Here is a 26,494-nt window from a genome sequence, read left to right on the forward strand (position 1 = left end):
ATTTAAGCACACTCACTGAAAGGTCTACTGCTAAAATACGTGCAACATACTTGGTCAAGTTCAAAATCCACATGCACACCCTGGAAATACATCACAGAAATATGCAGTCAAGATCCTCTGTTCAATCAAGCTTACACAAAATGATGCAGCAACCTGGAAAATGATTTAAATACTACCTTGGTATGATATATTATGATTCTTACAGGTGTGTTGCACCTGAGTGAAATGTACAAAAACAAAAAACAAAACCAGCATAAAGTGGTTGACCAACCTGTCCCAGGTTTGTGGTCTCCCCCAAACAACCAGCCAAGGTGAAATCATGGGCTAAGTTCAACAGAATGCCTTGGATTGTTGGGGGACCCCCAATCTCCTGGTTGCTACTGGCTTCGGGTCCCTAGCCTCACTGTATAGGATACTGTCCTCTTGGTTGACCCTGTGAGTTTCTCTGGTATCCACCTGCTCCAGGTCATCAGCCTGGTGCCGAAGGCTTTCAAGATTTGGGCATGTTCTTTGTGCTTAACAGAATTTCTCCCTAGAGGCTGCTCCTGCCCCATGCAACTAAGAGAGCTCTGGCAGGTCTCTCCCGATAGGTTCTTCTTCCCCTTTAAGCTCCAGATCCTCCCTTTTCGAGTTAGATTCATTCTCAGCTGTGAAGGGTTTTGAGGCTGGTTTCTCACACCTCTTGCCTTTCTTCTTGGTTCTGAAAACTCAATCCATTGCTACAGACTGTAGTCTCCCTATATTGTCAAGCGCTGTGAGGCCTCCGGGTAGATATGCGCTATACAAGTGTAATTTTTCATTTCATTTCATTTCATTTCCCTTAACTTCCCCATTGAGCTGTCTGGGCTCTTGTAACCACACACACCAACTCAGGCAGACACACATTCCTGAATAAGTCTTCCTTTACACTTCAGTCCAAGCAGGGGGTTTAGGAAGCTTCCCAATAGACACTCTACTAGAGTAGCAGGGCTCACATCTACCTTCTTCAGTCCAGTAATCCCTCTCTGCTCAAAGGAGACCATTGCCATGAGAAGAAATTTCACCACATTGACATTGTTCACTATCCTATGGAGGACATTCTGGATTATCTGCTCTGGGGAAACAAGACGGTTCACCTCTGTGGACATACTGCCTCCTGTATCTGTCAGAGCCTCTAACTTCATTCCGTTGATGATTGGCCATTGGTTGTACTACACCATACTAGGAGGTAAATTGGCCAGGGCTTCAACATCCACCCCACCCACAGAATTTAAGGTGGGTGGGGTGGAAGAAGTTAAGTTCAAGCCTTAGGTTTCCTTTGCTAGACCTGGCCCTTTTTGCAGGTTTATTTCCAAACCTTTTGCCTTATGTCTCCTATTTTTCTGACCCTGTTTTTGTTGACTATATGACTCTGGGCACTTTACCACTGCTAATCACTGCTAAAGTGCATATACTCTCTGCGTAAATTGAGATTATGATTGGTTATCCATGATTGGCATATTTGATTTACTGGTAAGTCCCTAGTAAAATGTGCTGAGTGTGCCAGGGCCTGTAAATCAAATGCACCTAAATACAAGTGCATCCACGAGTAGCCCTACAAATGTGCCTCGGACCAGCCACTGTAGTGTCTATGTGCAGTTGAAAACTGCCATGTTGTCCTGGCAAATGCACCCATTTTCCAGGTCCCAACCTTCCCTTTCTTACATGTAAAGTATCCCTAAGGTAGGCCCAAGGTACCCTTATGGGCAGGGTGCAGTGTGTATATATAATGTAGGACATATACTAGTATCTGTCATGGTCTGATAGTGAAATACTGTGTATTTTGTTTTTCACTGTTGAAAGTCTGTCTGTCTTACAGGCTATCATGTATATAGGTGGAGAATGCACACCTTCCCTTATGTAAATCCATTAATTTAGCACTTGTCTTCCCGTAATGGTGCAATCAGATTCTGTGATCCGACCCAGTCACAGCACATACTGCAAGTATAACTAGCGGGGCACTCATCTCGCGCCCCATCTGTCGCTCTGCTTCGTAGGGAACATTTCCCCATCATAAAGCCATATATTCCACATTAAACTATGTTTGGTTTAATGTGGATTACATGGATTTATGACAGGGAGGTGTTCCCTACGAAGCAGTGTGACAGATGTGGAGTGAGATGATTGTCCTGCTAGTTATACTTTTAGAAAGTGGCCATTTTCTTGCTTTACAATTCGGTGTGTCTCTGCCTGTTTGTGTATTCACCATCTGATTTAAGAGTGACAGGAGCTGGAAATGTGCATTCACTCTAGACAGTCACAAAGGGGGCTTGTGGCATGTCCTACCTTTCCTGAGTGACTCATCGCTCGGCTGAATAGACCTGGTCTGCATTTAGAGTGGTGGGAGGTGTTTTCACTAGCACCTAAATAGGCTGTGTCTTGTTTACACAATGCTGTTCCCACCCCCTGTGGTTACACTGGACCAGGGAGGACAGAACCGGTTTGTACTGAGATCAGAGACTCTGAAGCAACGAGAACAATGAAAATATGAGGTATGAGTATGAGACCGTAATCCCCAGGACTTTAGATTACTTCTGGAAACAAGAGGATTCTGATAAGAAGAAGAGCGTGAGAGCTGTGTGAGAAGAGCTACCTTTTCTGTGTGAGGGCTGGGTTGGCCTGCAGTTGTTGCTTCTGTTTGTGATAGAGGAAAAGGACTGGCTCTTTTTGCCCCGCTGTGGTATCCTGCTTGTGAAGAATTGCCAAGGACTTGTGTGTGCTTGCCACCTGTTGGTAGTCTCAGGGATGTAAATGACTTAATGGATCCTTGCTGGATCAGAAGTAACCTGCCTAAAAGGAGAACTGAAGAGCAGTCTGAGGAGCGTTGCCCCTGCTGTGTGAGTGTGGGTTGGCCTGCAGTTGATGCTTCTGCAGGGGAAGGACAGGACTGTTCTTCCCCTTTGTTCTAAAGTGAAAGCTCGTTGGGAGCTCGTTGGTTTGCAGCTCAGCGCATGGAGAGCCTTTTTTAGAAGTCCCAGTGCTTGGTTGCCACAGCGTGTTCAACACTTCACTTTCCTTGTGTTTTCGAGAGAGGGAAAGGGGGGAGAGATGGTAGTAAAGGAAGCCCTTTCTCTCACTGCCAGTGTATGGAGGGTCCCTGCTTGAAACTGCTGGTTGACACTAAGCAACGAGTGCCCCTTTTGGTCTTTGAATACCCTGTAAGCAGCATGTGGTGTCGCAGCATCAAGGCAGACTGGCCCTACAAATGCTCGCACCTGCCGGCTGAGTGTGTACTAACGGAGCCTGCTAGTCGTGTTGCCTTAGCAACAGCAGCTTTTATGTGGGAGGTGGCGCCTGCTGAAGCCACACCCCAGAGAGCACGGCCAACTGTTCGCCTGAGTGCGACTGGGAGACAGAGTTTGCAAGCCAGAATCTCCAACCTGGGCAGCCTGCCTAGAAGAGCCAATTGAAGCCTTCCTTTTTTGCATACTGCTTCCCCCCGACAGGAGGATCTTTAGCTAAAGCCTTTTACATTGTTTGCAGCTGCATCGTGCGTTGTAGGTTGCCCCACCTGCAGACTGTGCATACGGGGACTCAGAGAGGTCTCCCCATTGGTTTTACCTTCAGGGGCATTTTTCCTGATGATTATGATGAGTATCCTCGATGGAGGACTTCTGGTTTGTTGATTGAGGTGTCTGGTGGCCACAGGAATTACCAGATTAACTGCAGTGGGTGTGCAGGAGCTCCCGTGCCCTGCAGTTGGCCCAGAATTACTGTATCACAGTTAGGAGAAGCTCAGAAGCACTGTGGTTTCATGCTTAGGATAGGCCCAATTTGGTTATTCATGTCTAGCAATATCAGTTAATTTATGTGCAATTAAATTTGGTCATTTCTGTATTCTGTTTTTAATCTAACAGCCTGCATTTGATGTCCTGAAGTTGGGATAAATGTAATTTTAATCATTGTGAAAACCGGATAGCAAGTATAATTTTCAGAAACTGTATGTTATGTACAGTGATGGTGTAAGGTGTTATTTTCATGATGTTTTCATGACCTGTCAGTATTTACTTTATTGCACTACCAATGATGTTATGACCAATGTCTAGTGACAAAGTGATTTATGGTTTATTAGATTGTGGTCTATGTGTTTTATTTACAATACATGAGATATTGTTACATAACCTCGTGTGGACACTGTTTTGTGGTGTGTTTAGAGTGTCACTGGTTTGTGTGTGTCACGCAAGTTCTTAACACATTGCCTCTGGGATAAGCCTGACTGCTTTGCCAAGCTACCAAGAGGGTGAGCATGTGGTACGTTGCGTGTGGAACTCCCTTACCCTGACTAGAGTGGTGGATTATGCCTGGCTTAGCTACATACCCTAGCCAAACAGAAACCCCATTTCTAACACCACTGGCCAGATTTCCACCCCCAACTCCTACCCTAGCAAACCCTTGATACTGCTCACCGGTGGGGACTTCTTGAAACAGATTGAGTCTCCCTTCTTCCGTCCTGCCATGTGATGGTCCTGGCACACCTCAGTCTTCACAGGGTCAAAAGGTTTTATCCCCCCTCACTTGGTTTTGGAAAAGACATGCATGTCTCCCCTTGAGTAGATTTTAGACCCTCCTGAGAACTCTTCATTTGTTATCCTTTTTGCTCCCCTCTTTTACCTGAGGGTAGCTGAACCCCTTTTCCTAGTATCGCCTGCTGGACTTCTTGTACACCCTAGCACACACCCCCACATCAGCAGCTTTACCAAGCTGTCTGAGGTCAGGCAACTTGGATTCTATAACATGGTGTTGTAACTCTGAATGATGATTTCTCAAGAAGTGTACCTTTCTCGTCAGAGTATATCCACCAACATAGGTAGTGCCTGGGTTGCTTTTCACCCATTCCTTCATTTCCTTTAGTGAGACATCTACAAAGTCACCCCAGGATTAATGTGTGTCTTTATGTTTGTTTTGGAACTCCTGTACAGTAGCCCTCTTCATGTGAGTGTAGGAGTCAGCTGTCCATCTTTGAAGAGCAAGGAGTATATTACTCCTCAGTGTTGTTATTAACTGGCACAGAATAGATCCCCTGTGCTGTTGGCCCACCCTGCGCATTCTCCACTCTCTTCAAAGATGTGGGTTTTAATCCCGCCACCAATGTGAAAAATTGGATTATTAGTTGGAGAGGATGATAGTCCACCACAATTAATTATATGACTTTTCTTTAAGCATGGGTGGAAAATCTGTTCCGCTCGCGGATTTTGTGGATTTTCGGTAAATTCGCAATCCGCGAACTCTCGGGAATTTACCGAAAATCCGCAAATTCGCACGCAGCGGATTTTTTTTCTTGGTGATACAATATTGCGGCGTGCAGCGAGCATTCACTTACCGTCATTCAGCGTTTGCGGAGTTGTTTTTCTCGATATTTTGCAAGTGCTGCGCCATTTTGGATCTTGCTGCAGGATCCCGCGGGAGTTTGGCGACCGCGATTACGTAAACACGGCTTGCCACCTTGCACAGGACGCATAGCGAACACGTAGATGCGGCGGGCAGCAACAATCTCGCACTCGCGAATTACAAAATTTTAAATTCTGCACAAGAAGTCCACCAGCAAGCAGCATAAACCTTCTGAAAAAGATGATTTTTATCAGAATAACTCCTCAGGTTGACATTTGCCTGCACTTTTTTTTTGCAAGGAGTACATTTTTTGGGGGGGGGGGGGTTGGAAGGAAGTGCCCCACAGTCTCCAACTTCCTGTTCCTGTCCAGCAGGCTCCTCCCAGTGCTTTCTTCATGTGCTGGTCACTTTCATTCGGATTCTTGACCTGGAAGGATTACTTTTTGTGGATGCTGCTGGATATTTGGATTTGAGGCATTTTTGAATTTCTTTGGATCACTTTTGGATTAGAAATTTCACAAGTAAGTTTGTTTGGGGCATTACAGTTGCTGCAACTACAATTTTGGAATTTTTGATTTTTGGGCTGTTGTTGGGGCCTTTTGAACAGGGGTAGTGAGTGGTGCATGGGCCTAGTCTTTCTGTTGGGTGTCTTGAATTTAAACATCATGGAGGGCATGGATGGCATGGGATTGTGCTGATTTTTCTGTGTTTTTCAATTTTTGGGCTGTTGTTGTGGCCTTTTGACCAGGGGTAGTGAGTGGTGCATGGGCCTAGTCTTTCTGTGGGGTGTCTTGAATGTAAACATCATGGAGGGCATTGATGGCATGGGATTGTGCTGATTTTTCTGTGTTTTTTGATTTTTGGGCTGTTGTTGTGGCCTTTTGACCGGGGGTAGTGAGTGGTGCATGGGCCTAGTCTTTCTGTGGGGTGTCTTGAATTTAAACATCATGGAGGGCATGGATGGCATGGGATTGTGCTGATTTTTCTGTGTTTTTCGATTTTTTGGGGTGTTCATGGGGACAGGCCATGTGGGTTGGGGTCATTTTGAGTGCTGGTACAGGCAGGCCCTGGCCATGTGCTGGGAGGCAAGGGCCCATTTTGAATGCAGGCAGTGTTCTTAGGCCTGCAACCATTTTGCCTAGCTTTCAACCATTATGCCCAGGGGTAGTGAGTGGTGCCTGGACCTAGTCTGTCTGTGGGGTGTCTTGAATTTAAACATCATGGAGGGCATGGATGGCATGGGATTGTGCTGATTTTTCTGTGTTTTTTGATTTTTGGGCTGTTGTTGTGGCCTTTTGACCAGGGGTAGTGAGTGGTGCATGGGCCTAGTCTTTCTCTGGGGTGTCTTGAATTTAAACATCACGGAGGGCATGGATGGCATGGGATTGTGCTGATTTTTCTGTGTTTTTCGATTTTTGGGCTGTTGTTGGGGCCTTTTGACCAGGGGTACTGAGTGGTGCATGGGCCTAGTCTTTCTGTGGGGTGTCTTGAATTTAAACATCATGGACGGCATGGATGGCATGGGATTGTGCTGATTTTTCTGTGTTTTTCGATTTTTTGGGGTGTTCATGGGGACAGGCCATTTTGAGTGCTGGTACAGGCAGGCCCTTGCCATGTGCTGGGAGGCAAGGGGCAATTTGGAATGCAGGCAGTGTTCTTAGGCCTGCAACCATTTTGCCTAGCTTTCAACCATTATGCCCAGGGGTAGTGAGTGGTGCATGGGCGTAGTCTTTCTGTTGGGTGTCTTGAATTTAAACATCATGGAGGGCATGGATGGCATGGGATTGTGCTGATTTTTATGTGGTTTTTGAGTTTTTGGGGTGTATAACTGAACTGATGTTCCTCTGTCTTCCATTGCTTTTAGGTGCACAAGACTCAAGAGAACCACCAGTGCCAGGAAGAAGTCCTGCAGCGATGTGTGTGTGTGCATCATAACGTCACGCGACGTCACGTCTGTCCACAGACAACTCTGCAACTCGTGCAACTGCGGCCTGCTGTTCTGACCTCTGAAGAAGATGGCCCCAAAAAAACTTCCCTGTAGCTCCTATAGCAAGAAAGTTGCCAGTCAGGAGCAGAAGAAGCAAGTTACCAAGGGGACTGGTGTGCCGCCCGCCACATTTTTTGGGAGAAAAAAAAAAGTACGCCTGCAGCAGCAGCGGGATCTGCTGGGGACCAAGCTGGGAGCAGCATCCCCGCACCATTGGGCTCAGTGCCACCACCACCACGCCAACTTAAGTCCAAGCCCCTGAGTGCTGCAGAGGCACTTAGTCTAGTTGTTCAATCACCATCGACCAGTGATGTTGGCTCATCGCAAGAAAGTAGCAGCAATGTCCCTCAATCAACACAGGTTGTTGTAACTCATCTGACGAGTGTTGAACAACCACAGCCGCAACAACAACCACATGTGCAAGTATAAGCCCAAGTACATGTAGAAGGAGAGGCAGCGCAAGGAGATGCGCAAGCAGAGGTGCATGGAGGGTCACAAGTGCCCAGAATAGTTGTTCCTCCCGAAGTAGGGGCACATCAGGAAATCGACAATGAAGCTGAGGTATAATTTTAGGAAGCCACTCCTCCTGATGATTCATTGTCTTCCAGAAGATCCCTAGCAAGGAAAAGATCAAGGGTGGTGCCTACATATTCTTCAAGCCCACCTCCTTCTGATGATACGGATCAAAATTGGGAACCAGCACCACTGCCGTCTGAGAGTGAGGCACACCATGATCTGACAAAGGTAGTTGAGCCTAAAAGGAAGGTCGTCGAAAGTCTCATAGTTATGGAGTGTGATGAGGCTCAACAAGAAGTGGCGGATACTCCTGCTGATGAAGACTCTGACGACGACGACCCAGTCATCATAAAGGTCACTGCAGCCCCAGCGGGCATGCAGCAAACAGACATTTTGACCCTAGCCCGAGAAGCTGCTGAGCGTGATGATGTTGTCGATGAGGAGGCAATGGAAACACCACAATCATTGAAGTTAACTAGTACACCAACACCTACCGCTTCCATATTTCTTCCTCTCCAGAAGGGACTTCCATCCACCTTGACCTCAATTAGTGGTGGTGAAAGTGCACAACGTAGTAAAGTTCGGCAATCCACATCCTCCACTTCAACTGGCATTAACAACATGACCACCACCAGTATCGCCGCCTCCTCCGGCCCCCACAGACATTTCAAGTCCGCAGTTTGGGACTTCTTTAGTGTTTGCCCAAAAAAGGAAAACTTTGCCATTTGTAGCATTTGGAAGCATGCAGTTAGTCGTGGTAAGTTTGGTACCAAGTATGGTACCGGAGGCCAGAGAGGTCATCTTAAGAGACAGCACGCTGTCCAATGGTTTGCGCACCTAAAGGAGATCAAGGAAGCCCGAATTGCAAGTCAAGAAAACGTTGATGTTTCATCTGATGATGACGAGGAGGAAGAAGTGTCAAACACTTCACTTACACCCAGTACCCCTGTCCGCAGCACATCCCCTGTGAGCCATACTAAGAGTGTGGGGGAGAGTGAGACACCAATGTGAAAAAGTTAATCAGTGAGGGTAACTGGGTCGAAGAAGTCATCATCATCATCATCCCGTAAAAGCATGGTCCAGGGCAACATTTTGTTTTCAGCAGCGCCATATGATCGCAACCACCCACTGATGCGTCTGTATAACACTAAGCTGGCTAAAATGCTAGCTCTGGACCTTCTCCCTTTTTCTTTTGTAGAAGGGGTTGGTTTCTAGAATTAGTGGCAGCGCTCTGCCCTAAATGGAAGGTTCCTAGCCGGTTCTATTTTGCCAGAGTTGCGGTTCCAGCACTACATGAAGATGTGCTGGAGGTGATTGGGGCAGCTTTGCAGAAGAGTGCTGTTCACACTATACATATGACAACAGACATGTGGACCAGTGGCGCAGGCGCTGATTACATGTGCATCACTGCACACTGGGTCTCTTTTTCAGGGGTTAAAGCAAAGCTAAACGCAGGTGTTGACCCGGACCAAGTTTTTAAAGCTGCTCGGAAACATGCAACACTAGCCATGTTTGGCTTGGAGAAACGTCATACAGCAGAAAACATTTTGAATGAGTTCAACACAAAGGTCTTTCACTGGCTGTCCCCAAAAAAACGCCAGATTGGTTATGTTTCCACGGATAATGGTGCCAATGTAGTTAAGGCCATGGATCTGGGTCACTATTTCAGAGTGCCGTGTTTGGCGCACTGTATAAACCTGGTGGTTAAAAAATTCTTGAGTGATGAAGACAGTCCAGCGTGCGAGTTAGTGGCCACCTGCCGAAGAATGTGCAACCATTTCAGCCATTCTTTTAAGGCCCGGAAGCATCTGAGGAGCCTGCTACATGAACGTCGAATGCCAGTGAAAGCATTCATCCAGGAGGTGCCAACACGTTGGAACTCAACCTTCTACATGCTTGAGCATCTGTATGAGCAGTATACGGTACTCGATCACTATTTCTTAACACTGGGTACAGCTCAGAAGGACCTGAGGCTAGATGCGGCGCAATGGAACCTAGTTAAAAACCTGACAGACATGCTTTGTCCTTTTGAGGTCTTCACGCGTGCAGTCAGCAAGGAGGACTGTAATTTGGGAAAAGCTATCCCATTGTTGCGCATGCTGGAGCACCAACTGAAGGCGGTGTCTTCTATGTTTCAAAAAGATGAAAAAAAGCAAGACGCTTTTGTTTTGGCGGAGAAATTATTAGATGATTGGCGATGAACGTCTTAAAATGATCTACTCAGAACAGCATTACATTTGTGCTACTATTCTGGATCCACGCTACAAAAAGGCGCTGGCAGGCCGAGCATTCTTTCCTTTTGATGATGAAGATGTTACAAAGTACAAACGTTGGCTAGCCTTGTCGGCCATGAGGTTTGAAAGAGAACGGCAGCAAATTGAAGGAAAAGGCAGTACATCAGCATCAGCAGGCCATCCCCAGTCAAAAGAATCCACTTCTGCAGCTGTGGCTGTGGCACAAGTGACCTCTCAGCCATTAAAGACACCGGCAACCGGATCATCTGCACCAGACACAACAGTAACATTGTGTGCAGAAGAGGATTGGCTAACTTGGCTTGGGTTTGGTTCTCAAAAGGTCCCAGCAAAAAGTAAGCAAAGTGGAGGAACCTTGGAGGACCTTGAGTCGATGGTGCAGGACTATCTGAAAGACTCAACAGAGGTCTATGTTAATGCTAACCCATTGGCTTATATGCATCGGAAAAAAGAATTGTGGGCACAGATCTCCAACCTGGCTATAAACTTCTTGTCTTTCCCACTCGCAAGCGTGTCTTCTGAACGTGTTTTCAGTGCTGCTGGTGGCATTGTAACTTCCAAACGGACCCGCCTCTCACCTAAAAATGTGGAGAGGTTAACAATGATCAAGATGAATCAGCACCTCATACCACCAGATTACAACGTACGAGAACAAATGCCGGATGAAGACGAGGAGGACAGCAACTTAGATGAGGGAATTTGTTCTCTGTTAGGTGACACTGCCCTACTCCTGCCTGAATTCGCAGAGTATGAGGACGAACTCTTATTCTTATTCCCTGACACCGAGCCCTGAAAATGAGCCAATGAATCAATAACTTTTTTTTTCGTCTTTTTTCACTTTTATTCCTGTCTGTCTGTCTTTCTTTGTTTTGCACAGTTAATATAATTAAAACTTTAATCACCTAATCACAAAAACAAGCCCATCAGCAGAACTGTGTTCACTTGTTTGCTTATTGATTTGAAGGTGCCACAGTCTGCATTCCTCAGGTTCACAAGTTCACTTGAACATGCTCCTCTATCCTCCTCCTCCAGACTCCTATTTCCCTCAAAGCAGAGGGCTGGATTATGCCTAATGAAGAAAGACTCTGCACTTGTGGGGGTGTTCTACTTCTTTGCGAGTGAGTTGGCGGGTCTTGGGGCATTGCTGGGAAGCTCTAATACCGGATAAAAGTGGTTAGGACCAAATCGGATGCGAAATTATTTTTGCATTTTTGCTGACTTGCTTGCCTTTGAGGTGCTCTTTGTGGGGGTTCCGGGTGTTTGTGGGTGGGTTTTGGGGTCTGTGAGCACTGCTGGGACAGTCTAATTTTGATTGCATTTGCTTTTCAGGAAATCCGTGGTGGGAGTTATGACCTAGCTGCACAGCGCGTTTGGACCGAAGGCCCGAAAATATTGTAAGTATGAGATTTTCCTTTTTGGCTGTTTGGGGGTGTTGTGCATTTTTGCGGGTGGGTTGGCGGGTCTTGGGGCATTGCTGGGAAGGTCTAATACCGGATAGAAGTGGTTTGGACAAAATCTATGAGGGAAAAGGTTTTGCTATTTCTGACATTTTGCTCAATGTAGCGTTTTCGGGGGCCTGTTTGGGGGGCTTCCTGGTGTTTGTGGGTGGGTTTCGGGGTCTGGGAGCACTGCTGGGTATTGATACTTTTGATTGCAAGAGGTTTGAAGCAATTCCATGGTGGCAGAGGGGAGTTAGGGCCTAGCTGCAGAGTGCGCGCGGAGTGATTTTGGAAATTGCCATGAAAATGACTAGGTCCCCATTTTTGTACTTTTGCTTTTTGGCTGTTTGGGGGTCTTCTACTAGTTTTTGCCTGGGTTGACGGCTCTGGGGCCACTGCTGGGAAGCTCTAATACCGGATAAAAGTGGTTAGGACCAAATTAGAGGCAACATTCTTTTCGCGTTTTTGCTGACTTGCTTGCATTTGAGGTGCTCTTTGGGGGGTTCCGGGTGTTTGTGGGTGGGTTTTGGGGTCTGGGAGCACTGCTGGGACAGTCTAATTTGAATTGCATTTGCTTGTCAGGAAATCCGTGGTGGAAAACGGGAGTTATGGCCTAACTGCACAGCGCGTTTGGACCGAAGGCCGATAAATATTGTAAGTATGAGATTTTCCTTTTTGGCTGTTTGGGGGTGTTGTGCTTTTTGCGGGTAGGTTGGCGGGTCTTGGGGCATTGCTGGGAAGGTCTAATACCGGATAGAAGTGGTTTGGAGAAAATCTATGAGGGAAAAGGTTTTGCTATTTCTGACATTTTGCTCAATGTAGCGTTTTCGGGGGCCTGTTTGGGGGGCTTCCTGGTGTTTGTGGGTGAGTTTCGGGGTCTGGGAGCACTGCTGGCTATGGATACTTTTGATTGCAAGAGGTTTGAAGCAAATCCATGGTGGCAGAGGGGAGTTAGGGCCTAGCTGCAGAGCGCGCGCGGAGTGATTTTGGAAATTGCCATGAAAATGACATTTTTGTACTTTTGCTTTTTGGCTGTTTGGGGGTCTTCTACTAATTTTTGCCTGGGTTGATGACTCTGGGGCCATTGCTGGGAAGCTCTAATACCAGATAAAAGTGGTTTGGACCAAATCGGAGGCAAATTTTTTTTTGCGTTTTTGCTGACTTGCTTGCTTTTGAGGTGCTCTTTCGGGGGGTTCCGGGTGTTTGTGGGTGAGTTTTGGGGTCTGGGAGCACTGCTGGGACAGTCTAATTTTGATTGCATTTGCTTTTCAGGAAATCCGTGGTGGAAAACGGGAGTTATGACCTAGCTGCACAGCGCGTTTGGACCGAAGGCCGATAAATATTGTAAGTATGAGATTTTCCTTTTTGGCTGTATGGGGGTGTTGTGCTTTTTTGCGGGTGGGTTGGCGGGTCTTGGGGCATTGCTGGGAAGGTCTAATACCGGATAGAAGTGGTTTGGACAAAATCCATGAGGAAAAGCCTTTTGGCACTTTTTGTAACTTAAGGTTCGTTAGGGTTAGCCCTAGCAGCAGGATTGCATGTGTTTCGGGGTGTTCTAGATCTTTGCATCTGAGTTCTGGGTTCTTAGAGCACTCGTGGGAATCTGTAATTTTGGTTGCAAGTGATTTGAAGAAAATCCATGGTGGGAAAGGGGGAATATGGCATAGTTAAATAAAGCGTTTGCCACTATTCTTAACTTAGGGCTTGTTAGGGTTAGCAGTATTTGTATTGCATGTGTTTGGGTGGGGGGCTGTTTGTGGGGGGGTTTGCGAGTCTTGGAGCGATGCTGGTTTTGGATACTTTTGCTTGCTTGCAAGTGGTTTGAATACAATCCACGGTGGGTAAGGGGGTCTTTGGGCCTACTTTTACTTTCAAAGCACGTTTTGTCACCAGTTTTCTACTAGGCCTTGTTTTTTGAGATCTGATGGGGGGTCTTCTACATTTTTGCGACTGGCTTTAGTAAGGGTCTGGGTGGGAGCACTGCTGGGAAGGTCTAATTTTGTTCTAAAACACAGTTTACAGTACACCTAGCTTGAGGGGAAAGATCCGCTAAATGAATTTGCCCATACTTATTTATCCTTCAAAAGGAGACTCAGACAGAGTACGCACTTTCAAAAATATTGTACTGTCTATTAGGAAACTCAAAGTGTGACTTTTTGCACTACACAGCGTACATACCTTATATTTATTTATCAGTGGTGTTCTAATATCATTTCCTGTTTTTCCATCAATAATTACAGGCCGTGTTTCAGTCTGTGCAATGGGAAAAAAAAGATGAAGTCTGGCTTCACATTAGCGAGCCGCAATTCAGCATCCGCCAGTCAGGCAGTGGACAGGGTGTCTTCTGGTCACCAACATTGATGGACAAAGCGTCAGCTGGAATGGAGGAGTGCCGCTAATAAGAGGAATGGTTTGATGCATGCAACTTACTCACCAAATTCAACAGGACAACTACAACAACATACAGATACAGTATCCATTGTTTTCAAATTATTTTTTAAGTAATGCAATTGCTGTGAACTTCTATGAGTGTGACTCTGCATTTCTTGGATCTCTCTGCTTCTAAATTGATCCCTACATCCATTCTATAGGGTTTTACTTCGGCTATTTTTTAAACCTAATTTAATGTAAGAAGTGTTTCTCTGAGTGCAGAGATAGGCAAGTGAAAACGCTGCAGCCCTGTACTGTCGCATTCTGTCACTCACGGTTGTCGAAGTACTACTTACTTTTCAGTAACAATGCATGCAGTAGTGCATGCACTTCCTTTATGTCCCTTAAAAGATTTATGGTTAGCTTTGTACCCAAAGATTTCTTTATCTTCAATTATTATTTGTCCATGCTGTGCTTTTTTTTTCTTCTCTCAACAAAACTTACCCAAAAAGAAACCCCCATTCCCATCCATTTTCCAAACCCTAACCCTCTTCCCCCGGGCTGTGTGGTTTTGATTGATGTGTGACTAAATGACAGCAATAATTCCACACACTTGCTGGGGAGGATAAGGTCATAGCAACAGGCTGGTGAAGGAATTCGAGGGTATATTCTAGACTTACTCAGCTTCAATACTATTTCCTGTAGTAGCCAATGTCAAAGAAATTCAACGCAAGTATTATTTATACTTTCAATACTTTACCATTTGTTAGGCTACATTATGGCACTGTTCTAGTGTACTGTCACCTGCTATATTCTCTATTGTACCGTTGTAATGCTCCAGTAAGGACAAAGCAGGTTTCATTTTCTTTTTTTTCATAGGCATGCAACTGCCACAGTGTCACACCACTAGTACCACCGCAATGAGGACATTTCATCCACCCAGGATTGCCAACCTTAATCGCCATTTCCCGAGGAGCCAGCCCTGGGCCTAGCCCTACTTTCAAACACAAATTACAGGTAAGATAAGCGTTTGGTGGGAGGTAGTATAATGGAGCATTATGAGAGAAGTGAGATTGACAGTAGTACTACTAAAGTCCTAGGACTCTTGAATTCACTTACTCTGTGAGAGGCACTTAGTGTTGAAAACATTTAGTCATTTACACTTAAAGGAAGAAAATGACACAGACTTAAGTTTCAGGAAAACAAACTTACTGCTAAACCCCCACCCACCAGACTCAAAAGCAGTAAAAACAGGTATGCTCAGATAAAGTTTCAAAATGTATATTTGTGTAGCCCTAACAAAATAATCTCCTGCAAGACCCTCCCTAACCCCAACGATTGTCCTTCAAAAGTCCCAAAAACAACCCAACTCCCAATTCCCACCCCCCAAAGTCTCTAAAAAAGGGGCAAGGGACACTACGGCAGGATGCTGTTCACTTTAGCGGCCAGGGCATCATACTCCTTGCGGAGGGTGGCATGGTCGGAGCAGAGGCCCTCCACCAAGGTCTTATATGTTAGGACCTCTTGCTCCAGGTAGGACACTCTGAGGCATAAGCGGTGCTGGTGTGCCTTGCAACTCCTGTGGGGGGCAGCTGCTGTCTTTGCTGCTCGGCGGTGGCGGTTGGCTTTGGTAGCCCGGCTCCGTACCGCTGGAGCACTGCGCTGGCTGGCAGCCCATGGGGGCATGGAGGAGGATGCAGCTGTCCCAGTGGATGTACCAGTAGACTGCGTGTCCTCCTCCTCCAGGGCCACCAGCTGCTGATATTCAGCGATAGTGGCATCCAGCCTCCGTTGCCGGGCCATTCGAGCCAGCTCCTTCCTTGATGGTTTGTTTAATTTGGAAGGAGCAACTATATGAAGAAAGAAAGACATAGTCTGTAACCAATGCTCCTTAAGATTAACACAAAATGATTGAGCAGAAAGTTGTGTCACAGTACAACTAGCAACTTGAAAGCACAGTACATAACTATTGAGGCCAGTATCTATCTAACCTCCCACTTCTTCATCCTTGCTCTAACATTAGTGGGAGTTTAAGGAACAAATTCTATGAGCACTATGGACTTCTATTACAGTCGACTATGACAGTACACCAGTCTTATTCTTCTTCTTCTCTCTTGTTCAGGAAAATTGGTACGTTATCTTATGCAAGCCGGCATAATGCCAGCGCAGTGAACTTGCACCCGAGAAAAACATACCCACACCATGATGAGTGAGACAGACTTGCGTTACTGTACCGGTCCAGTACATGCAGGTGGTAAAGCTCTTACTTTTCTATTAAGGGTGGCACTGAGAATACTATGTTTAAAAGGCTACTGCTTAATAATTTAACTTTCACTCTACAGTTCAAATGAGTACTAGAAAAGGAAAATGAAGAAGCGAAATAATCTGATTATCTATCACTTCACATGGGATGTATTTGATTACATATGGGATGACTTTAGGTGCTTTGCTTTTTATTGAGTGAACAGTGATACACCCACACATGAATGACGTACTACTACTAAACTAAACTTATTAAGAGAGGTAGGGAGTGTCCACCGTAATAACCGGATATATGCTTTGCTTGCAGTTGCAATACAAACTACTGCTACTATTCATGGTAGTATTTGGACAAAATTACAACTTCTTTTCCTTGCCTTTCCTACACTGGAACGGACGTGCGGGTGCGGTGTTACATGCTCTTCAAAGTAACACTTAGTTCATCCAGTGACCGTCTACTCTCTCTAGATGCAAATATGCTATCTAAGAGTCAGATAGTACCATGATCCAGGCATCCATCCATTCAAAGTATATGCACACATACAGTTTCTGTTTCACCCACCCAGGCTGTTCTCCTTCCACCCATCCTTGCTTCATCATTCACCCAGCTATGCACCATACCATATTCTTTCCTTCCCAGCCACCTCGGGGACCAAGCAAACACATATCATTCTTCTTTGCCAGTCATCATTAAATTTCTCGTCCTTCCACACTTACTTACACCCTTCTTTCGCTTTTCGTTCATCCCATCCATCAAGTTCATCTCAGATCTGATTGGGATTCTTCTCGCCAAAAACTTCACAGCTAAGTCGAAGTACATTTAGAGGAGGCTACTACCTGGTTGATTTATAATACACCCATGCAGAAAGCACACTCTGCAGTCTTCAATCTCAATAAGTAAGGAATATATAGCTTACCTCTGCCCGCCACCACTGTGTGAACCCTCACAGGCACATTGGTGTCGTCCGGCACTTCCACCGCCTCCTCCCCAGAACTTTCCTCCTCCACCATCGCGCTGGGCCCAGCACCAGATGTTCCACCTACAAAGTACATTTAAGAATGTTAGAATACACCACTCACTACTATATAATATTTGGTCTAGGAATAAAGAAATGTGAAAAAAACAGAAAACAATGTAATCATTTGTGACTGTCTACTCTAAAGTAAAAATGTCCCTTTTTCCAGGGAAGGCTGTTGTCTTGCTGCACTTTTTGGCACAACTGATGAATGCTTGCTTTTTATTTTTAACACGCACCACTTTTTCTCCTAACAGACAGAAGCTTGACTTCTAAGAACACGAGCAAGATCAAGTTCAAACCAGGTGCGAGCTCGGCTCGACCACAAGAAATGTGTTCAATTAATCGTCAGCATTAAGCACTTTTCCATTTTCAGTTAAACGTTTAGTTTTATGACAAACTTGATTTTAATAAATGTGTTTACTTTTAATAAAGCTTTTAAACTTAAATAGACTCTGTGGTTTTTGGTCCTCCAGCCTAGAGTGGCTGAGCTAAAGGTTTTGCAATTTTTGCAAGCATGAGTCCGTACCTCTGACACTTATTGACTCTGACTCCGTACTCTTGTCCTGCGTTGGATAATCATCATTGGGGATCAATCATCGGTGAATTGGGGAGCTAAATGACTCTCACACTATCTAGTCAGTAAGGAGATTGGGGGTTCAACTACAAAGTCCTATCCAAAAAAAGTAAAGTAGTATCTTATTCTTTCTTGGTGGTCATTCACCTTTTTATTGTTGGCAATTGTCAAAGCATAAACATTTAGAAGACTTGAAAAGACATTATGGACAATCCCAGAGGACTGCACTCAGTGCATAGAGCTATTTCTGACTAGAATGGGAGTCCAATGTAATTGCCAAATGTGCAATCTTAGTTAGCTACACAGAAAGACTAATAAGAATAATCTAGTAATACCACAGGGAGTCATAGTCGAGGCAGGATAAGAATGTAGGTACAGTCTACAAGAAGATCAAAGACGATTTAGAAAAAATCGAATGAGGAACGCTAGGAAAAAATAGGTACTCTATATTAAAATTAAAACTTACCGGGGCCAGCAAAGGAGCCCTCGCCTGACCGATCCTGTTTAGCAGCAGCAGCAGCAGCAGCAGCAGTCTCTTCCAATGCCCTCTTGCCCCTGGGGAAGCTGATGTACAACATGAAAGAAAGAAAGACAAGAAAACATGGATGATATTTGTCAACCAAATCAAACATTTCAAAAGAACAATAATTGTATTGTATTGTATTGTGATTTGTAGAGCGCGATTGCTGCCCAATGGGCGTTCAAGCGCTAAGGCATCAAAAACAGAACTGATGAGTGATGGAAAACGAGCTTTAGGTGGACCTAGCAAACAAGTAAGTTAACAAAATATTTTGGCGAAATAGCAAATAGACAACTATTCCACGGGATATATTGACCGATCTCATGTGGTCTACTACGTTATTAGTATTGCTTGATTTGCGGACCGTCGACTTGGAAAGTTCTTATGTAACTCACTAAACAAACTACTAAAAAGGTTCGCCTGGGACTGGCAGGCAGCAGTCCATAGCACGCGAAGTGACAGACAAAGTCCATCGTGATTGCAGATCAGCGACAACACTAAAAAGTTTCCTACTACATTAACCAGTCATTAAAATACTCAAACTATCAATCCACCACCACTATTTCTTCTTATCGCCATGTGTACAAAGGAAGGACTGGACTTGAGTCTGTAGGGGCTGATTTAGAAGCCCCTTGCGGCTCTTTTGCTCCATTGTTGCGTGACTTTTGTGATGCAGCTGCAGAACAAAAGAGGCGCCATAGTGCGGCGTATATTAACAACGTGACGCATATGGGAGATGCATCACGTTGTGAAGCCCTGCGCCATCAGGGGGCGTTCCGGTGCAAGGGAGGGCGTTCCTGCGCAGGAACGCATCCTAAAAGTGGCTGAGGGAAATCTACAAGATTTCAATCAGTCACTTTGAGGACAATGATGCGTAACTCAAACCCTGCGCCTGCTTGAAGCAGACGTACGGCTTGACGCAGCATTGGGGAGATAGGGCACCCCAGAGCATTGCTGGTGCTGCGCCATCATTGAGACGCAACTCCAGCAATGCGCCGCCTTTACGGCACAGATGCGTAACGCTTTGGTGACGTTTTGGGGCCATGGTGCGCCGCATTGTAAATATGGCGCACCATGGGTGGTGGTGGCGTGGCGCACAATTACTGGCGCATCCCTGCTACTTTGCAGGGATGCGCCGGTAATTAAAAATCTGACCCTTAGTGTCTAGCATTACGCAGTTCTTTAAACTACACTCATACATAAATTCACAGGCCAATGAAATGAACACAAAATCGAAAACAAATAAGCATAGTAGCAACGCTACTGAGAAGGAGAGCAGTGCACCTGAAATGCACAGAACATTTTGAAATATAATTTACCTACAATGTAATCAGCAGCATTAATGCTCTTGGTAAAAAACAAAAATTTGCAATATAATAACACACAGAGCAGGAGAAAACAGAGTAGTAAAGAAATAGCTACTACTACTCACCAAGCCCGGGGAGCGAAAGGCCGAGCAGGTCGAGCAGATTGCGTTCCCGGTACAGGACATCCGTCCAACAGTGGGTGGCCTGGTTGTAGGTGCGCCGGACCCGAGAGTGTTGGTACATGGCCCGGCACACCTTCTCCCACCGCTTCCAGCGCTCCTGGATCTTGTACCCGCTAGCGAACTTGCCGCCTGCCATGATGGTCCTGGGGAGGCGGCGCTGAACATAAACAATTAGTGCGGCCACCTCCTCCGGGCTGAAGATCTCCCGGGGTGCGACCTGCTCCCCCCTCAAACACCCGCACGGGAGCCGGGCACGGGGTGCGGGACCCTTCCCCTTCTCGGAATGCTTCCCGGCTCCCTTTACCATGATCTGGGCAGAAAGGAAGCTAAATATTAAAGAAAAAATAGAATAGGGAAGAAGAAAAGAAAAGAGCTTAAAAAAGTAGTTTGAAATTAACCAAAAGTAGCAGAAAACACAAAAATATAGAGCTAGAAAAATAGAGGGATAGATAATAAGTAAAATAGATTAAAAAAAAACTTCAAACAAGCAAAGGATGGCAGAGATTCAGAGAGGATACAAAAAGCATGCCCAGAACCCTAGCAATGAATGAGAAACAAGATGGCTGCGCCCGTTCACGATCGCGTGGGTAAGTTTGCGCGAGATTTTCCTCGCGATCACACGCGAAATTGTACTAGCGAGCCCCATACTTTGCGAGTTTACACATCACACCCGGAAACGGAAATACGTCATGCAAACAAGATGGCCACACCCGTGAACGACCGTGAGGGTAACTTCGCGCCGTTGCGCTACAAGCGGCTCGCTAAAACGCACAAAACCTTGCGAACTAACACGCCGCAAAAAAACAAATCGCATATTTGCACGAATTTGCGGCTTCCGAATTCGATCTCGCGCAAGTTCGCGCCCCGCAAAACTGAAAGCACTCAGCAGGTGCAAAAGTTCAAACTCATCATTAGTAACCATTCCCTGCAGTGCTTCCTGACTGAGGCCCCTCCAGAGTTCAGTTGCTAGTTGCAACAATTCTATTACCCTGCTCTGACCCTCACAGCAGGCTCATAGAATAGCTACAAGTAGGCCACAAAGGTCCTGGAAAAAAAAATTGCACTGCAACAGAAAGCAAATTACAGATAAGGAAGCAGGTGCCACACTGGAATTTTAAAATAGTGACACATTAATAAATCAACCCCAAATTAATTCATGTCAGTTGAAGCAGGGCAGGTGTGCTTGCTTTTCCCCCCCATAATCTACATTGAGGAACCAGAGGGTGGCATTGATGTACCAAAGGGTGGCATGGGTGAAACAGGGTGGCAGTGGTGAAACAGAGGGTGCTGTGAACCTGTGATGATGTGGAACCAGACATAGAAACAACATAATCGCGACCGTTGCGAGCCGACAAGTAAGTTCGCAGTTGCGAACTGGTACAAAACCACGCGAACTGGCAGAAACCCTTGCGAACACCCCAAAAAAAAAATCATCAAATTCGGGAGAATTCGCGGATTTTGCGGATTAGGAGTTCGCAAATACGCAAATTCGCAAACTCCAGATTCGCAAAATTTGCCCATGCTTACTTTTCTTGTTAGGTCCAGTAAAGGTTTCGATAATTTAAACCTGAGTTGAACCTCAGGTAGCCATCGCAAATTAAGTAAATGTAAGACCTAATGTGATGCTTAATTTAAGGAAATATTTTGAGCATTTAGAAGTACCAAAACAGTTAAAAAGTTGAAAACACAACGCAATGAAAATCCCACTCCAAATAATAAAAATTGATTTTATTTTATTAAACAAAATGTCACTAAATGGTGAAAATTCAATAAGGGGTACTGGAGATAAAAATTGTTTATGTTTTAAATAAAAATATCACCAAAAAGCATAAAGAACCGACAGGACAAAAGTAAGTTTTAGCCCTAACAGTAATGAAGTGGGTATAGGACACAAGGACCAGGTAATTCAAGTCAAAGATTTACCTTTAGACCTAGAAATTTTATGGAGACAAGTTGTGATCAACAAATCATTGGCGGGGCAAGCTGGATCCGATGCACGGCATGACCATGGCAAGTTTCTGCAACACAGGCTCCCATTGTGGCTGTTGAGGAAGGCTAGACAGCTCAGAGTGGATGAATTTTGAAGACCTTGCCCAGGAAAGCCTCGATGTTGATTGAATTCTGCTCAGTGTCAGGCCAAATGAATCCCTCTACGTTCAAACTTAGGTTCTGAGATTCAGCTGTCCTGCAGCCATGAGGTTGCGACTGACCAGTGATTGAACATCGACAGCTGCAACTTCAATGGCTTCTCCAGTCTCACTCAGTTCTCCAGGCAGAAAGTTGCTGAAAAGTTTCGATGTAACAGCTTTTGCGGTTTGAACAAGAGTAGTACTCTCTAACAATAGCCAGGGGTTCCAGGGCCTCAAGAAGATCAGTTGTGGGTCAGGACTTACTCCAAAAGCAGTCAAAGCAGGGTCCAGAGAGGTCCAGTTGGAACTGGTCACCTGGGCTTTTTCAATAAGGTGTGATTCTTGCAGCTTTTGTGTCCTTGGAGCTTAACAGGAGTTCAGCCACCTGAACATTAGAAACTGTGTCTTTGTCCTAGCAATAAGTGGAAGATAGTCCAGCCCCTAGATTTCTTCTCATGGGTCTCAACAGCATATGCAGTTCTTCTATATGCGACAGCGCCAATAGTGTTCTGAAGGAAAGTACCCAGGGGAGCCACATTCATGCCTGCCACTAGCCTGTGGCTAGGGGTTACTTCTGGCCCCTCTCTAACCAATAGGAAAAATGTTCATAGGGCAATGTTCCCCCTCAATTGCAGCTGATTATTTGTGCCATACTGTAAAGAATAATAAAGTGCTCCTCTCTACCTAAATATAACATGGCAGAACCTTTCTTCCCTTGTGCAGAGCTCAAGTACCCACCGTTGAGGTGTATCCAGGGAAATAAGCAAACCTTCACCTCTGGGCCCTGAAAACCAGTTCAGAGGGTAGGTCTTGTCCCACTGGGATTCATGTCTGGATCGCTAGAAGGGGAAGACCCTTGTGTGACCTACAACTGCTTGGTATAAGGTAGACATCATTTGAAGATATGCAAGGGGCTGTGCAGCGCCCACAGGCCATCCTATCAGAGGAAGGTTAACTTCTCACCACACCCAAGGCCTTTGTCTTAGCTCTGGAAGCCAATTCACAACTAGTCAAGGTACTGTTCAATTCTGGGGTGACTGGTGGAAGCTCGGGCAAATGGCTTCTAAGGGTTTCAAGAAGGCTAAAGGTAACTTTTTTAAAGTACCTTTCAGAAAATATTTGTTATGAATCTGTGTGGTTTCTGGGCCAAAATAACATTATTACCTTTAATGAAGTATGCCAATGCTTTACTTGGAGCTGCTAACCCCGCTAAAGTTAAAATAGCTTTTTGGCGTGGAGCTGTCATCAACTGCCGCTTTGCCCACGTTCTGCCTGCGCGGCACTAATTCCCCGCCTGTGTGGGCGAATGAGTGAATGGGCAGTGCCATGGCGGCTCCATGTTGTCATGAGCACACTACGCCCGTGACTCATGACGGCATGGAGCCGTCATGAGCAAGGGAGAGCCACGCCCACCCCCGAGCCCCGAACGCGGCGCGGTCAAATTCACGCCGCAGCGAAGAGGTTAACATTAAATGTTTACATGTCCTACTTTTACATTTCATGCATACTGCCTTATGTGCATTTAATGCCTACTTAAGGGTGACTTATAAATATTCAAATATAGTGTTTAGGTCTGTCAAAGGGGGTTAGTTTGACAGGTTGACTTTGCAGTTTTATCCTGCACAACCAATCTACTGGTGGCTATTTATGTTTTGCATTACCACTTTAGAGGTGGCATAACATGTGCTTGAGTCCACTAGTGGCATTTACCTTACAGGCCCTATTTACTCTTGGTACCTATACTAGGGATGTATATGCAAGTTAAACATGCCAGTTAAAGTATGGCCAATTTTTACATGTTTTAGGGGTCAGAGCACATGCAAGGGCGCCCGGTGAGCAGGAGTCGAGTGCACAGAGTCATCTACATCAGCAGCATCGGTCCAGAAAATTGGGATTGATTATAGAAAAAGAAGCATTTTTTACTGAACTGAAAACTGCAAGGAAACACAGCCAATGGGAGGCAGCAATGATGGCGGGGTTGGGTTTTATTCACTGTCCAGACAGAATAGTCTATAACCAGAAAGAAATTTAAAAAAAGCTTGGAAGTCCTCACAATCATAGGAGGAGTCTGGAACAAGGGAGAGGAACACCAAAGAAAAGGAACTGAACAAGGATTAGGGAGGTTTTGGAGTACATTCTCAAGGAAATCCTAGCATTATAGGATGGTTTTGAGTTCCTTTCTGAATCTGAAATGACCCTGAGCTCCCAATGCTGATGGTTCCATGATGAAGATCTGTAAATACATTTCTTTGCAAGTCTTTTTCTTGCTGAATGGTGCTATGGTATTCCTGTTGCCCAGTGCATTTCTAGGTGGGTGTGAAGGAATCCACCTTGAAACCAATTTTGGCAAGAAGGTTGGGCCCTGGGACTAATATGCTCTATGGGTAATGCAAAACAACTTGAATGCTATTTGTTGTTCGAAGGCAAGCATCGAAGGCTGCATAGGTGTGGCTAATGTGTATGATTTATAAGACCTGGTTCTAATCCTGCAATTCTAAACAAGTTGGAGTTAATCCTACTGTAATAGTAGTATATCATTCTAGTATCTCTATAGTGCTGCTGTGATGTGGTAGATATAATAATCTATTACATGTTCAAAGGTCTAGGAATGAAGCAGTTGATAAAAAGGAGAACAGCCGAAGGAATGACTTAATCTATATGCCTATAATAGAGAACAATGAATATGTCTAGCTCTTTGAGAGAATACTTGCAGGAATGTCATACTTCTGGGAGAAGTCTTGCTAGAAAGATATTAGCATTCCACTATGTCTCTGATAGGTGCCTTAAACCCTCTTCAGCAAAACAATATTTAAAAAAAAGAAAAAAGTCTCTAATGCCCTGTGGCAACCTGCCCCCCTCATGTGTATATGTATTTAAAAAAAGACCATTGTGACCTGGGGGCTTGGGGACTCTCCTCAACTGCAGGCCTTAAAAAAATGCATCAAACTCAAGGTCTTTGAGGATCCTGAATTCTGACTCTAATCTGTATAGTGATTCAGTAACACTTGCAATGAGAACCATACAGTGATTGAAATAGACTATATGACATGCACAAAATCAAAAAAGCGAATATTGCCTCTTTTAAATTGCTAGACACTAAGACAAAAAGACAGAATGTGAGGAAAGACCATGCATACAGCACACAGTAATGGTTTTTGAAGGCACAGATGTTAATGCTTAACAGCTACATTTTACAATGCATGTTTTGGAGAACTGCAATGCAGATACAGTACTGCCGGGCTCTGTAAGCTGCCGGAGCAATGAGCCATGATCTGATGGAGTGACTGAAGAAAATCTCATTTAAAGCAAGTGGGCAATTACAGTCATATAATTGGTATTCCCCGCTCCCGATTTGACTGTGGGGGTATTTATATTTCCCTCTTCGCTTCCATCATAGAACCTAGGCAATTTTCTATGGGCTTGAAAACTTACAGGTTGGGAAAATGCTTGAATTAGGTGTAAAAGAAATGAATCCAATGTTCTGTTGCTCTATCCTTATGCGATAAAGATGATAACACGGCGGCTCCACATAAAACAAATGCTATGCCAATGGTCTTACATATTTTACACTAAAATGATTCCAGTACTAGAGAGGCAATTCATCAATGTAAAATGCAACCCAAGAACCAACACTTTTAAAAATATTTCATTAATGTAAAAAGCAAGAAGGGACACATTTAGAAATAGAAAGCTTTATTTCTTGTTTGTTTTGAGGGATTGTGGAGCCTTAGTGACGGCATTAACTTCTCTGACTCCTGCTAATTTAAAAGCACATTAATGAATAATGTGTTGTTTGTGTACAAGAAAGGTTTCAGTAAGCAAGCACTGACAAACCCAAAGAACTGTTTTTTGTTTTTATTGAAGAAAGTGCAACTGCCGAGTTTTTCTTCAAACGTTAGCGAAGTTTGAGTGTGCATTTGTTTTGTTGGGCGTATGGGTAAGCGTGAGAAATGGTCATGAAGTGGGTGAAAGGGTGGAATTGTGAGCGAGTGCATAAAAGGATGATTGGCTGAGGACGGGTGAGTGAGTTGTGAGTGTCTTGAATGTTAGTATACATGTGTTTGCACTTGAGACTCCCAGCTCTTGCTGTCGTCCCGATTGTGCCTTCTCAGAGTGTGGTTTTCATAAAAAAGAATTGGTACCCAATCTATGCTCCAGAAGGTTTTAAGAATTATGGAGAAGGCAAAAGGGATAAGGCAGAGGAAGAGGAGGAGCGTGTGTGTTATGAATGAGAAGTATACAGAGACAGACTTTGACAGGATACAACAGAAGTGAGAATTTAGGCCCAGCGATAGGAGATAATTACGCAACGAAGCACAACAACTAAGGTTGCTGCCCTTCATTGCCTGAAAGTGAGAGAGCAAAAGAGCACCATATTTACCAAGATGTACCACAGTGTTCCTCTCTTTCTCTGCTGATGCACTTTAGACTGCATATCCCAATGCACTCACACTTGCTCCATAATGCAAGGTTTTGTGTGTTCTGTAAGGAATAGCTTTTGTACTGGAATGGGACTCTTCCAGTACAAAAACTATCCATAAACACTTTCTTACTTTGTAAGTGTGTTGTACAATGCAGCACGCATGTAAAGTAG

The sequence above is a fragment of the Lissotriton vulgaris genome, chromosome 3_1 (genome assembly GCF_964263255.1).
Source record: "Lissotriton vulgaris chromosome 3_1, aLisVul1.2, whole genome shotgun sequence".
In the NCBI taxonomy this organism is placed as follows: Eukaryota; Metazoa; Chordata; class Amphibia; order Caudata; family Salamandridae; genus Lissotriton; species Lissotriton vulgaris.